We start from the raw sequence: 12603 nt of genomic DNA, 5'->3' as shown, positions 1-12603 counted from the left end.
ATCACTCCAGCCTTCCCACAGCCGCTGCCTGGTGTGCAGGTCTGGGTCCAGACACCTCCTTTCACAAGGATCAGTTCAGTTCAGTTCAGTTGCTCAGTCGTGTCTGACTCTCCGCGACCCCATGAATCACAGCATGCCAGGCCTCCCTGTCCATCACCAACTCCCAGAGTTCACTCAAACTCATGTCCACAGAGTCGGTGATACTATCCAGCCATCTCATTCTCTGTCGTCCCCTTCTCCTCCCGCCCCCAACCTTTCCTAGCATCAGAGTCTTTTCCAGTGAGTCAACTTGTCGCATGAGGTGGCCAAAGTATTGCAGTTTCAGCTTTAGCATCAGTCCTTCCAATGAAAACCCAGGATTGATCTCCTTTAGAATGGACTGGTTGGATCTCCTTGCAGTCCAAGGGACTCTCAAGAGTCTTCTCCAACACCACAGTTCAAAAGCATCAATTCTTTGGCGCTCAGCTTTCTTCACAGTCCAACTCTCACATCCATACATGACCACGGGAAAAACCATAGCCTTGACTAGACGGACCTTGGTTGGCAAAGTAATGTCTCTGCTTTTAATATACTATCAACGTTGGTCATAACTTTCCTTACAAGGAGTAAGCGTCTTTTAATTTCATGGCTGCAGTCAGCATCTGCAGTGATTTTGGAGCCCCAAAAAATAAAGTCTGACACTGTTTCCACTGTTTCCCCATCTATTTCCCATGAAGTGATGGGACCAGATGCCATGATCTTTGTTTTCTGAATGTTGAGCTTCAAGCCAACCTTTTCACTCTCCTCTTTCACTTTCATCAAGAGGCTTTTGAGTTCCTCTTCACTTTCTGCCATAAGGGTGGTGTCATCTGCATATCTGAGGTTATTGATATTTCTCCCGGCAATCTTGATTCCAGCTTGTGCTTCTTCCAGCCCAGCGTTCCTCATGATGTACTCTGCATAGAAGGATCAGGGCCCCCCCAGTGACCCCATTTCCAAATAAAGTTGCACTGTGAGGTTCCTGGAGGACATGGAGGTTTAGGGGGCACCATTCAACCCGCTCCATATGGGAAAATCATCCTCTTTTTGTTTTACTCAGATTTCCTGGTATTTGTAGGCAACTGGGAATTTATTTCCTGGAGTGGAGGTGTGGCCACTAGCAGAATATCAGACATGGAGCTGTCTGTGGGAGGGCCAGTGGGTGGCGGGCAGTAAGGCCTGGCACTCTGGTTGGGAAGTTAGTGATTGTAATGATGAACTCATGGAAAATTAGATGCAGCTGTTAACCTGTGCTGCCTTAGCTCCCAGACCACAGATTCATCAAAGCTGGGGAAATAGTAGGAAAATACTCAGAATATCAGTGTTAACTGACTGCTTCTTGTGGCCTTTGATAAGTCTTGTGAGAGAGGTGAGTTTGGGGTGAAGGTAGCCAACCCGAAAGCTAGGGGAAGGACACTGCGGATCTGCTAACAGAGCACTTCCATCTAAGCTGGTGAAGCGTTCCGCGAAGGGGTTCTGTTGTGGGAGGAAAGTCAGTTCTCATGGTCCAAGCTAAAGCTCTTGTCAAAAGCAGAAAGGAAGTAGAAGGCTCATCGGGAGAAAAGCTCACGTTTCTAGGCCTCCCTGCAAACCTCCTGTTAAGACAATCATATGACCATGTGATATACCACTGCCCTCGCATCTTTGCTGGATGCCACCTGGGGTGTGGTGGGACTTGGGACTCACAGTGCCACAGCAGCGAGTTTGGGACCATGAGGGAAGATATGGTCACCACACAGAGACTGGCAGGGCAGAAACAGGGAAGGCTCTTGGGTGTTTGCTAACATCCTGCGGCTGTTGCCTTGCCCTGAATTAGCCCATCTAGAACCTTCTTATGTGGAGACTTCTTATTCCAAGTGGTGATAAACAAGGATTGTTTGAGCCTCTGCCTTGCATGTTGTGATAGCCAAGTCAAGCCCCCTAAGGATGCCCAGCTACGTGTGCAGTTCTTCCCCTTGCCTGTGTGTGCCCCAACCAGACTGGAGCACCGCGGAGATGAGGACCTGGCCCTAACCACGGGATCACACACTCCCTCAGGGCCTGCTGAGGGAACGAAGGGGCTGTCCCCGTCTGTGGCAGCGTGGCCCAGGGCTCGGAGCCCGTCCCCCTGTGCTCTCTGCCCTCCCTGGGGCCTGCATCGGGTCTGCAGTGCGACCTGGAGCAGGGCCCTGGCTTTCCTGGAAGTGGAGGCACCAGTGGTGGCGTTACACCCCGTGCTGTGCTGTGTGCAGGTGGCTTTGTGCACTTTGCTGGTTTGTTGGGGAGTGTGGCCCGCCGGGTGGGGGTGTCTCAGCGGCTCCCCCTTCCTCTGGCGTCAGATCTACCTGCCTCAGGGGGTGGGCTGCTCTCCACCCTTGGGAGGGTTGGAGCAGAGTCAGGGAAGTTCTCCAAACCCAGCTCCGCCTGCTGATGGACGTCAAAGAGCTGGGCGCACAGGCCCGCCCCCCACCTGCTCCCAAGGTCTCCAGTCTTTCCCCGCCACGTGGGGTAATCTATGCTGACTTCCAGCAGGCCCAGGAAGTCCCCCCTTCTGTCTGCCCATTGCAGAAGGCTGGGGCGCTGCCCGGGCACGTCAGCCCGTGGGCTTGGATGCAGGGCTGGGAGGGCTGCCCTCCTCCCCCGGCTTGCTCAGGCTGACCTTGGAGTGACCCCAGGCCCAGTGCTCCGTGTGGGGGTGGCTGTCACCTCAACAGGAGGAGGGGGGAGGGGAGGGCGGGACCAGCCAGCAGCGCTTGGCGGGGCTCCAGGCAGCAGCCAGGTAGCCGGCTGCGTGCCTCCCTCCCCTGGACGTGGGGGGCCCCCCAGGGGACCCCCCCCATATCACGTGACCCGTCAGCTGACAAAACAGGATGACTCAGCCGGCAGCTGTCGGCCCCTGAAATAATGACAAAAACAATTAGCAATCCAAGCAGTAGCCTTTCCTTAATTATCTCCTCCGAGTTTAATTAACTAGCTAAATTATCAGCAGTAATGTAGGCATTAATTATGTCAAATTACAGTGTAAAACTCACAAAGTGTGGAAAATGTCAATTCAGCTTGGCTCACCTGCCAAGCGGGGGTGGCGGTGTGTGCGCAGTACCTGGGCTTCATCCTGCGGGCTGAGGCCATGGGGGCCCCGGGCTGGGCGGGCTGGCGGGGGCGGTGGCCACAGAACTGGACTCACGAAGGTGTGGGGCCCAGGGAGGCCGGGCCCCGGGGACACGGCCAGCGTGGTGGGTTCGCTCCTGCGAGGACTGAGGGAGGGAAGGGAGCCACTCCCGGACCAGATGGCCAGGATGCTGAATTATTAAATTATGAATATTAATACAAATCAGACATAAAAGAGGTAATAATTTTGCTGCCCTACAGAAATAATTAACATAATTTTGATAAATTACATGATAAGAGAATCTCAAAATTGAGGTAGATTTATCTTAATTAATATCTTGGACCAGCTCTGAAAGGTAAATTGCTCCTTGGGGGCTGGGGCAGGGTGAGTCCTCGGTGGGCTGCAGCCCCTGGCCCAGGCGTCTTTTTGTCATGAGGCTGCAGGGACATGGCGGGAGGACGGGGCACCGTCTGACCGAGGTGCGCTGGAGCACTGGGAGCCGGCTGGCCCGCTCTGGGCCTCAGTTTCCCTTTCTGGAAGCCCAGTTGGTGGACCCGCTGGCCTCGTAGGGCCTGTAGCTCTGCCTGGCACTTTGACTGGTTCTCCCCTCAGAACACTCGGCTGTGCCGTGTCACACCTGCCCAGCAGGTAAGCCATGCACCTGACTGCATACCTGTACACACCTGGCCAGGAAAGCAGGGTATCCAAGAGCTAGTCCCTGCAGCTTGTTCTGAGTCTCCGCTGGGCCTCAGTTTCCCTTTGGTATGATGGGAGATGGGCTGCCCGGACTCTGAAGACTGTTGGCCACCCCTCCTGTCAGTCCTCATTTCCCTGCCAGTCCTGTGATGGGCGGTGGGGGGCCGGGTACATTCACTAAACCAGAGGGAGACTTCTGAAGACAGTGGTCGAGCCTGGTGCAGTCGGCACCTGGGACATCCAGGGCCCACCAGCCGGCTAGCCCTCAGACCCCTGCAGCCTGGTCCTGTATGACCTGGGACCATGGGTATCACACCGGGGGGCTTCTCACCCAGGAGGCCCTGGTCTCAAGTCGCCCTACTCTGCTGCAGCCGCCCTGGCTCTTCTGCTGTTCTCAAACAGAGCAGAGGAGCGCCCACTGCAGGGCCTTTGCACCTGCTCTTGCCAGCCGGTGATGCTTTTCCCTGAGTCGTTGCTTGACTCCCTCTCCTGCTCAAGGAGGTCATGGTTTTGCAGGGGGCCTCCTGGGACACCCCCCTTCACTGCCGTGATTTCCCAGCCCCCTGCCCTCCTGCATTCTTCAGAGGCCTCCAGTCAGTACAGTACGCGCCTGCTGGTGTACTGTCAGTCCCACAGAACACAGGCCCACCAGGGACTTGGATCACTGCTATTGTAAACTCAGGGCTTGGCACATGGTAGGTGCCCAGTCAAATTACTATGGCGTCCTTCACCCGAGGGTTGAGAGGTGACAGGGCCCAGAACACACAGGCCCCGAGATTTCTTCCACCCAGGCTGGCCTCGTGGCCCCGGAAACACTTCACCGGTGGGAAACCAGGGCCAGGAAGGCAGCGAGGTGGAAAGTGCTGGTCCGCGGGACGGACTCTGGCGTCTCGACAAAACCCCTATAATCACTGGGTGGCCTCGGCCTCCCCGTCTCAGAAATGGGAGAACAATGCCTGCCTCACAGGTGGCCCCCAGGCCTGGGCCTGCGGGTGGGGAGAGCCTCGTGCACCACAACCAGTGCTGTCCAGTGAGGCGACCCCTCCCTACAAAGGCTGGATCTGCTGGAGCTGCAGGCAGGCAGCCGGGTCCAGGGCACAGCACCAGGCAAGATGGAAGGCGTCTGTCCCTGAGTGACATGGAGGCCAACGCTGGGGATTGGCCAGGCCTCATGTGACGTCAGAGGACAGCGCCCTAGGGATTGGCCAGGCCTCATGTGACGTCAGGGTAAAGTGGTGGGTGGGAGAGTCCTGGGCAGTCTTGTGGAGGAGGTTAAGAATTTTGCACTTAATCCTAAAGTTTAAGGGGGTCTTTGGAGGGCGTCAGGCCTGGGTAATGTATTAGATTTGGGTTTGTTTTTTCTTAAATGTTTAAGTATGAGACATTTCAAACACACAGAAAACAATATAACAGATGCTAGTTGCCCCACCGCCAAGACTGCGAGCTCGGTCGCTGAGTCGTGTCCGACTCTGCAACCCCGTGGACTGCAGCCCGCCAGGCTCCTCTGTCCGTGGGACTCTCCAGGCAAGAGTACTGGAGTGGGTGCAGTCTCCTCCTCCGGGGGTCTTCCCGACCGGGATCGAACCCGTGTCTCTTTCCTCTCCTGCGCTGGCAGGCGGGCTCTCTGGTTCTTTACCACTAGCACCACCTGGGAAACCCCCACTCCCAACCAAGATTAAACAGCTAGGAACACTTCACCATACTTGAATCAGATCCCTGGTACGCACTCTATCTCATTTTAAAACATTTTTTATTTTAGGATAGTTTAGATTTACGGAGCAGGTGCAGAGACGGCACGGGGGGCTCCTGGGCACGCGCAGGCCACCCCTCTCCTGCAACACCTCACCTCATCTGGTGGGCTGTGGGCGCTGGCGGAGACACCCAGGCTGGTACCTTCCTGGTAGTTCACCCCACACTTGACTCAGATTTCCTTGTTTCCGCTAATCCCCTTTCCTGTTCTGGGATCCCACGTGACATTCCGTCCTCGCGTCTCTTTTGTTTTGTGACTGTCCTTGCTTCTGAGGGCCTTTGCGGGTCTGAGGGACTCTAGGCAGGCATTTTGCAGGGCGCCCCTTCGTTTGGGTTTATCCAAAGCTTTTCTCGGGCTCAGTCTGGGGTTCTGGAGGAAGAGTCCCGTCGTCAGATGTAGGTTTTGAGAACATGAGTCTGGCTGCTTGGGAGATGGTGGAGGGGCTGCAGCCGGGCCCCCAGGGTGGGCCGAACAGGACTCGGGGGCGGGGGTTGGGGGTGGGAGAGGGCTCGGAGCCCAGGACAGTAAGGCAGGGGCGGGTGGGCGGCTCAGGAGTCGAGTCTTGAGCGGGGCCAGGAGGACCCCTGTCTCTGGCTTGGGCGCCTGGGAGGCGGCTGATAGAGCTGGGGGTGGGAGGGGGCCTGTCGGGGTGGGGCGAGTGGGATCTGCTCTTCTACAACATCGCCCCCACTTCGCAGCTCAGGGCCTCCACTGCACGCTGGGTGCGGAGGAGGAAAACGAGGGGTCTGTGTCCTGGTGATGAATTCATCAGGCCCCGTGCTGGGGTATCTGATGACACTCAAGTGTTTAATTACAAGCTTCTGAGTACCGAGCGCTGTGAACGCTGTGGACGGGGAGAGTTCCGGGCTTCATCCCGCTGTGTGCTGCTTCTGAGCCCCTCGGGTCCGGCCCAGGTCGGGAGGGGGTCTAGAGAGCCAGGTGGGGCAGGTTCCCAGGCCACTGAGGCCTGACCTGCAGTGACTCGCATCTTGAGCGGGGCCAGGAGGACCCCGCACACCGGACTGTGGGAGGTGCTGAGCCGGCACCCGAGAGCTGCATGGCTGTGGTGCCAACGCCACCTGCATCACTCAGGCCAGGCAGGCACCTCCCTGGAAACTGGGTCCTGAGCATCACTGAGAGCTCGCCGTGTGGCCCCGAGCCGGTCAGTTCCTACCTCTTGCCTCTGTTTCCTCATCTATAAAATGGGTTCATAGCGGGCCTTAGAGTCACCCGTCTTGACCAGGAAACAATGGGGGTGTGAGCAGGGCGCTCAGCTTTTGTTTTAGTCTCTCTGCCAATCATCTGTCTGTCCATCTGTCCCTCCCTCCCTGTCTATCCTTCCATCCTTCCAGCAACTGCAGTGGACATTTGTCTGCCCAGCATCTGAACATACGAGAGCAGGTATGTTTAGCTGCTTAGCCTGAGCTAAGCCTACTTAGCTCAGCCTACAGCCTACAAGCACACCTGTGGTGGGTGGGTGGGCAGGTGTGAGCCTGGGCACACCTGTGTGCAAACGTGTGTGCATGTGTGTCTGTGTGGGGAGGATCAGGCAAATGGTTGCAGCCTGGAGGGACATCTGTCCTGGGCCCTTGGCCTCAGGCCTCCTCGCTCTGAACTGGGGATGAACGCAAGGGTGGAGGAAGTCAGGCCCCGCCCCCTCGGCTCCTGCTGTCCTCTGGGGCCCCAGAGGGGAGCCTGTCATCAGTGTTGGGGTATGGCCACGCAGTGCTCAGGGCTGTGTGTGCCGCGTACCACGCGGTTGTGGGTCCAGGTGGCTGTCCGGCCCATGGCATGTCCAGCCTGAGGTGGTCTTCGGAGGCACGCACACTTCAGGCTCCCCCAGCTCTGCCCAGCCTCAGGATGATTGTCTGTAAACTGGCTTGAAGGGCTCAGCATCACCACAGTCCTTGAGCTGTGTAGACATCCTTCCCCCGGGGTCCCGAGTCCAGCCCCCAGGTCGGGCAGAGGTCGGGGGGTGGGTCCTGGCCTGAGCATGGATGTGGTGATCCACTTCGAGCCCTGTTTACAGCTTCCATGGGGAAGTCGCACTGCCTGCACCTCCGTTGTCCCACCTGTAAAACGAAGGCCCACTGGCCTGCCGGCCGGCTGTGTAAACAAAGTGAGACAACAGTGACCTGCCTCTGTTGCCGTGACTTCCTGCAGTAGGGTCTCCGAGGCTGGTTCTGGACCCACGCCCCAGCCAGAGCCAGCCCAGGCGTCAGCCCATTTTCCAGATGATGCCATTGAGGCTCAGAGAAATGCAGCGACCTGCCCAAAGCCGTGCAGCCAGTCAGGGGCCCAGTGGGCACAAATGGAGCTATGCGCGACTGGCTGCCCACATAGCTGGTGCAGGAGTTCAGACAGCAGGGCCTGGGGGGCTGGGGAAGGAGGGCTGCCAGAGGGACTCGCCCAAGGCCAAGCTTGTCAGGGACATCGCCGAGCCAGGCCGGCAGCTGCCCCTCCCCCGCCCCCCTCAGGGTCTCCCTGGCGTGACCCCCCCCGCCCCCCAGGTGCAGGGCCTGCCATGCACTTGGCAGAGGCTTTCCCAGCAGCAGGCTCTTCCCGGCTCCTCTGGCGACTTTAACTGGACTGGCACCCGGGCCAACACCATCTGCCCTGGCAGCTCCTTCTTCTCCAAGAGGCCCCTCCCTTGGAGCAGGATGGTGGGCGTGGGGGCCTGGGCAGGCAGAGCGCTCGGACTTCCCATCAGGGACTGGCATGGACACCGGGAGGGACCCCGCAGCGGGTTAGGCTGGACACTAGACCTCCTGAACCACTAGTCCCTGGACCTGCTCAGTCCTTCACAGGTCCCTGGCATCCTGCACTGCCTTGCGGGATGGAGGGGAAGGCGGGCGCAGGCACAGAACCTGAGAAAATACCTTTTCTAGCCACCCCCAACACTGTACAGCTGGGCAAAGCCAGGCTTATGGGGGGGTCAACACTACTGACTTTGTTCTGAAATCCTGACCATTTCCGGTACCATCCCAAATTTCTGCTCCTGTCAGGCACTGGCTGCAGCCCGGAAGGCAGGGTGACCCCTACCCCCCAATTGCAGATACAGGCAGGGCTCTGCACGGGCTCCTGGAGTGGCTGTCAGCACACCTATTGCAAAGCGATGCGAGGGCTAATGGGTCGGCGCTTGTAAATAACTATTAATTAATAGTTAACAAATGCATCTCAGTTTGCCGGTCGTGGCTGACCGCACACTGCACTCAGGCTTCGCCCCCACCCTTCACCCCCGCGGAACCTTGGCGGGTGACGTTTTCCGCATCTGTAAAATGGGGCCATATCAGGGCGCTGTGCTGTGCCCCTCGTGCACATTTAATCCTCGCAGGGGTCCCCACTTTAGCCGGGCCCCCAGAAGCTCAGACCCGGGTGCCCGCCTCTCCCAGGCACCAGTGGCTCAGGGTCCCGGGGCCGCCTCCGCGGCCACGCCTCAAAGGGCGGGGCCTGGCCTGGGGGCGGGGCCACCGGGGCGGGGCCTCGTGTCCCGCCGCGCGCCCTCCGTGCGGCCGGAGCGGAGCCAGCAGGTGGCGCTGCCGCGTTTCCTAAGGCGCGCGGGCGGCGAGGCCCCGCCGGGTGCGGGGGGCAGGTGCTCCGTGCGCACAGACACGGTGGACACGGGTGCGTGTGCACACGTTAGCCGCGTGCCCGCGCCTCCCTTACACACATGCACACACGGGCGCAGACCGCGCCGCGCACGGCCGCACTGGTTCCCGGCTCCGCTGAATCCCGGGCTCAGGCTGTCCGCAGACCTTTGTCCCCGCCGTGTCCGCCTCCTGGCCGGCCTCCTCCCCCTGCAGCCCGGAGTCCAGGAGTCTTTCCCCACCCGGCCTTCGGCAGACCTCGGCTCCGGTTTTCTCTACGCGGGGCTCTCAGAGTCTGGGGTCCAACTTGCAGATGGGGAGCCCAAAGGAAGCCCCCCAACCTGGAATGGACCCCTCCGTCTGGCGCACCGGCGGGCAGGCAGGTCCTGAGTGGGGCAGGGAGAAGCTGAAGCAGGGCCGCCGACCCTGGAGCTGGGACACTAGCAGGGAGACCGCAGCCCCACTGGGTTCTGGGTCAGGCAGGGCTGGCGGGCAGGTCGCTTTGCTGTGATGCCCCATCAACTCTACCTCCCAGGGGAGTAACTGAGGTCCGAGTGGGCCTGGCGCTGGCCAAGGTCACCTGCAGAGGGGGCCAGGACCGTAGGTGGAGGGTGTCTCAAAGCTGCCCTGGAACTCAAGAACATTTATTTTCAGCCTCCGGGCTGTGGTCAGGAAGGACGCAGCTCTGCCCCCAGCTTGCTGTGTGTCGCAGACAAGCCCCTGACCTCTCCGGGCCTTGGTCTCCCCGTCTGTCCAGGAGAGATGAGTTTTGCCTGGCCTGTCTTGAAGGTTGGGCCGTGTGTCCTCACCTGACTGGGGCCGAGCCCAGGCCCAGCCCCCCACCCCCAGACGCAGACTTGTTGGCATCCATAGGCCTCTCAAGACTCTCCGTTCTCCGCCTGAACACAGGCGTCTCAGGCCTCGGCTTCCTCATCTGTGATCAGGGCTATTAGGCCCACCTCAAGACATGGCCAGAGAAGGCAATGGGCAAGCCACTCCAGTACTCTTGCCTGGAAAATCCCACGGATGGAGGAGCCTGGTGGGCTGCAGTCCGTGGGGTCACTAAGGGTTGGACACGACTGAGCGACTTCATTTTCACTTTTCACTTTCACACACTGGAGAAGGAAATGGCAGCCCACTCCAGTGTTCTTGCCTGGAGAATCCCAGGGACGGGGGAGCCTGGTGGGCTTCCGTCTGTGGGGTCACACAGAGTCGGACACGACTGAAGTGACTCAGCAACAGCAGGAAGACATGGCAGGCAGGGGGCTGTTGAGACAGGAGTCGCCTGGCCAGGGAGGCCGCCTCCCGTGTGCCTGTGCATCTGTGTGTGTGCACACGTATGCCCGTGTGTATACACAGAAGTACAGGCAGAAAACCGCTGCAGTGATAAACGCCCACCCAGTGAAGACGCCCCCGCTGCTGGCACCCAGGGGTGACAAGCGAGTGGGTGGCTGGTACCCAGCAGAAAAGAGCAGCCGTGTGCCGCCCACCCACCGCCCCCAAATCCTGCGTAAGCACAGTTTATCTTGCAGGTCAACAGCTTTCATTGTCTGCTCCGCGGAATTGTTCCAACACCCCGGATACACAGAGAACACGCCTTAATTAGATTCTGCAGAACCCTGACACACAAACAAAAGATAATATCAAGCGCTGAAGCTTCAATTGCAGTTTACACAGATCAGAGAACATTTTGGGTGCAAAGAGGTTGTGCGTGTGACAGGTTGTTACTTTACAAGTTGGGGAGGTGGGTGCCTGACAGGCCTGGGGTGGGGCGTGGGGGCCGGCAGGGGCCAGGAGGGTGGGCGGGGCCAGAGCTCAGGGCCAGGCCAGGGCCTTCCAGGAAGGCCGGGAGATCAGGGCAGCTAGGACCAACAGGCAGGCCAGGGATCCGGTTATCACTGCTGTCGTTCTCGGACGTTATTCGAGAGATTATTATGGAGCCCAGCGGAGAGTCGCGTCTGCTCGTCCCAGACTGGTCACTTCCCAGCCTGATTCAGGCTCCGTGCCCCCTACACTGGGGTATAATTCTTTTCTTTCTATATTTTAATGTTTAAAACTTTCTAGAAAAACAACAGCTTCTGTCCATGGGGTTGCAAAGAGTCGGACACAACTTAGTGACTAAACAACAAGAATGGCTGGGATATAATTCACAAGTGCAGTGGGACGGACTGTGGCCACCCCCTCCCAACAAAGACGTCCTAACCTGCAGTACCTGTTCAGTTCCGTCGCTCAGTTGTGTCCAACTCTTTGCGACCCCATGGACTGCAGCACGCCAGGCCTCCTTGTCCATCACAAACTCCTGGAGCTTGCTCAAACTCATGTCCATCGACTTGGTGATGCCATCCAGCCATCTCATCCCCTGTCGTCCCCTTCTCCTCCTGCCCCCAATCCCTCCCAGCATCAGGGTCTTTTCCAATGAGTCAGCTCTTTGCATCAGGTGGCCAGAGTATTGCAGTTTCAGCTTCAGCATCAGTCCTTCCAATGAATATTCAGGGCTGATCTCCTTTAGGGTGGACTGGTTGGATCTCCTTGCAGTCCCAGGGACTCTCAAGAGTCTTCTCCAGCACCACAGTTCAAAAGAATCAATTTTTCAGTGCTCAGTTTTCTTTATAGTCCAACTCTCACATCCATACGTGACTATTGGAATGAGGCCTTACCTGGAAATAAAGTCTTTGCAGAGGTAATCCAAGTGAAATGAGGGCTTTAGGGTAGGCTCTGATTCGAGGTGACTCGTGTCCTTACGAGAAGAGAAGTCACGGGAAGATGGAGACAGAGATTGGAGTGATGTGGCTGCTAGCCAAGGATTCCCCGCACCCCAGGAGCCAATCCTGGAGTGGCTGGCAGCACGCCCTTGAGTCCCTAGAGGGAGGCTGGTCCTGCCAACACCTTGACTTCTGGCCTCCAGGATCTGTGGTTCCAGCCATCTAGCTTGTGGTCCTCGAGAACTCACACAGTAGCCACACAATTCTCTTTTCTGAAGTGTACACTTCAGCGTTCTCAATGCAAGCTGCAGAGCGGTGCTGCCATCAGCACCACCTCATCCCAGAACAGGGTCGTTACCCCCAAAAGAAACGCTGCCCACAGCGGTGGTCACCCCACCCTCCATTTCTATGCGTGCTGCATGCTGCGTCGCTTCAGTCGTGTCCTCCCTCTGCGACCCTAGGGACCGAGCTGGCCCTCCAGGCTCCTCTGTCCATGCGATTCTCCAGGCAAGACTCTGGAGTGGGTTGCCCTGCCCTCCTCCAGGGGATCTTCCCGACCCAGGGACAGAATCCTCCTCTCTTATGTCTCCTGCACAGGCAGGCGGGTTCTTTACCATGAGACCCATCTGGGACACCCCTCTGTTTCTAGAGATTTGCTCATTCCAACGTTTCTCATCAGAGGGACACGCGTCCTTTGTGTTGACTTCTTCCACATCTGTGTGTACGTCTTCAAGGTCCATCCACACTGCAGCGGGCTCAGTG

This window comes from Moschus berezovskii, chromosome 27 (assembly GCF_049115385.1).
Source record: "Moschus berezovskii isolate FMDL1 chromosome 27, NW_MosBer_1.0, whole genome shotgun sequence".
In the NCBI taxonomy this organism is placed as follows: domain Eukaryota; kingdom Metazoa; phylum Chordata; class Mammalia; order Artiodactyla; family Moschidae; genus Moschus; species Moschus berezovskii.
The sequence above is the reverse complement of the archived record's forward strand: the minus strand, read 5'-3'. Positions refer to the sequence as shown.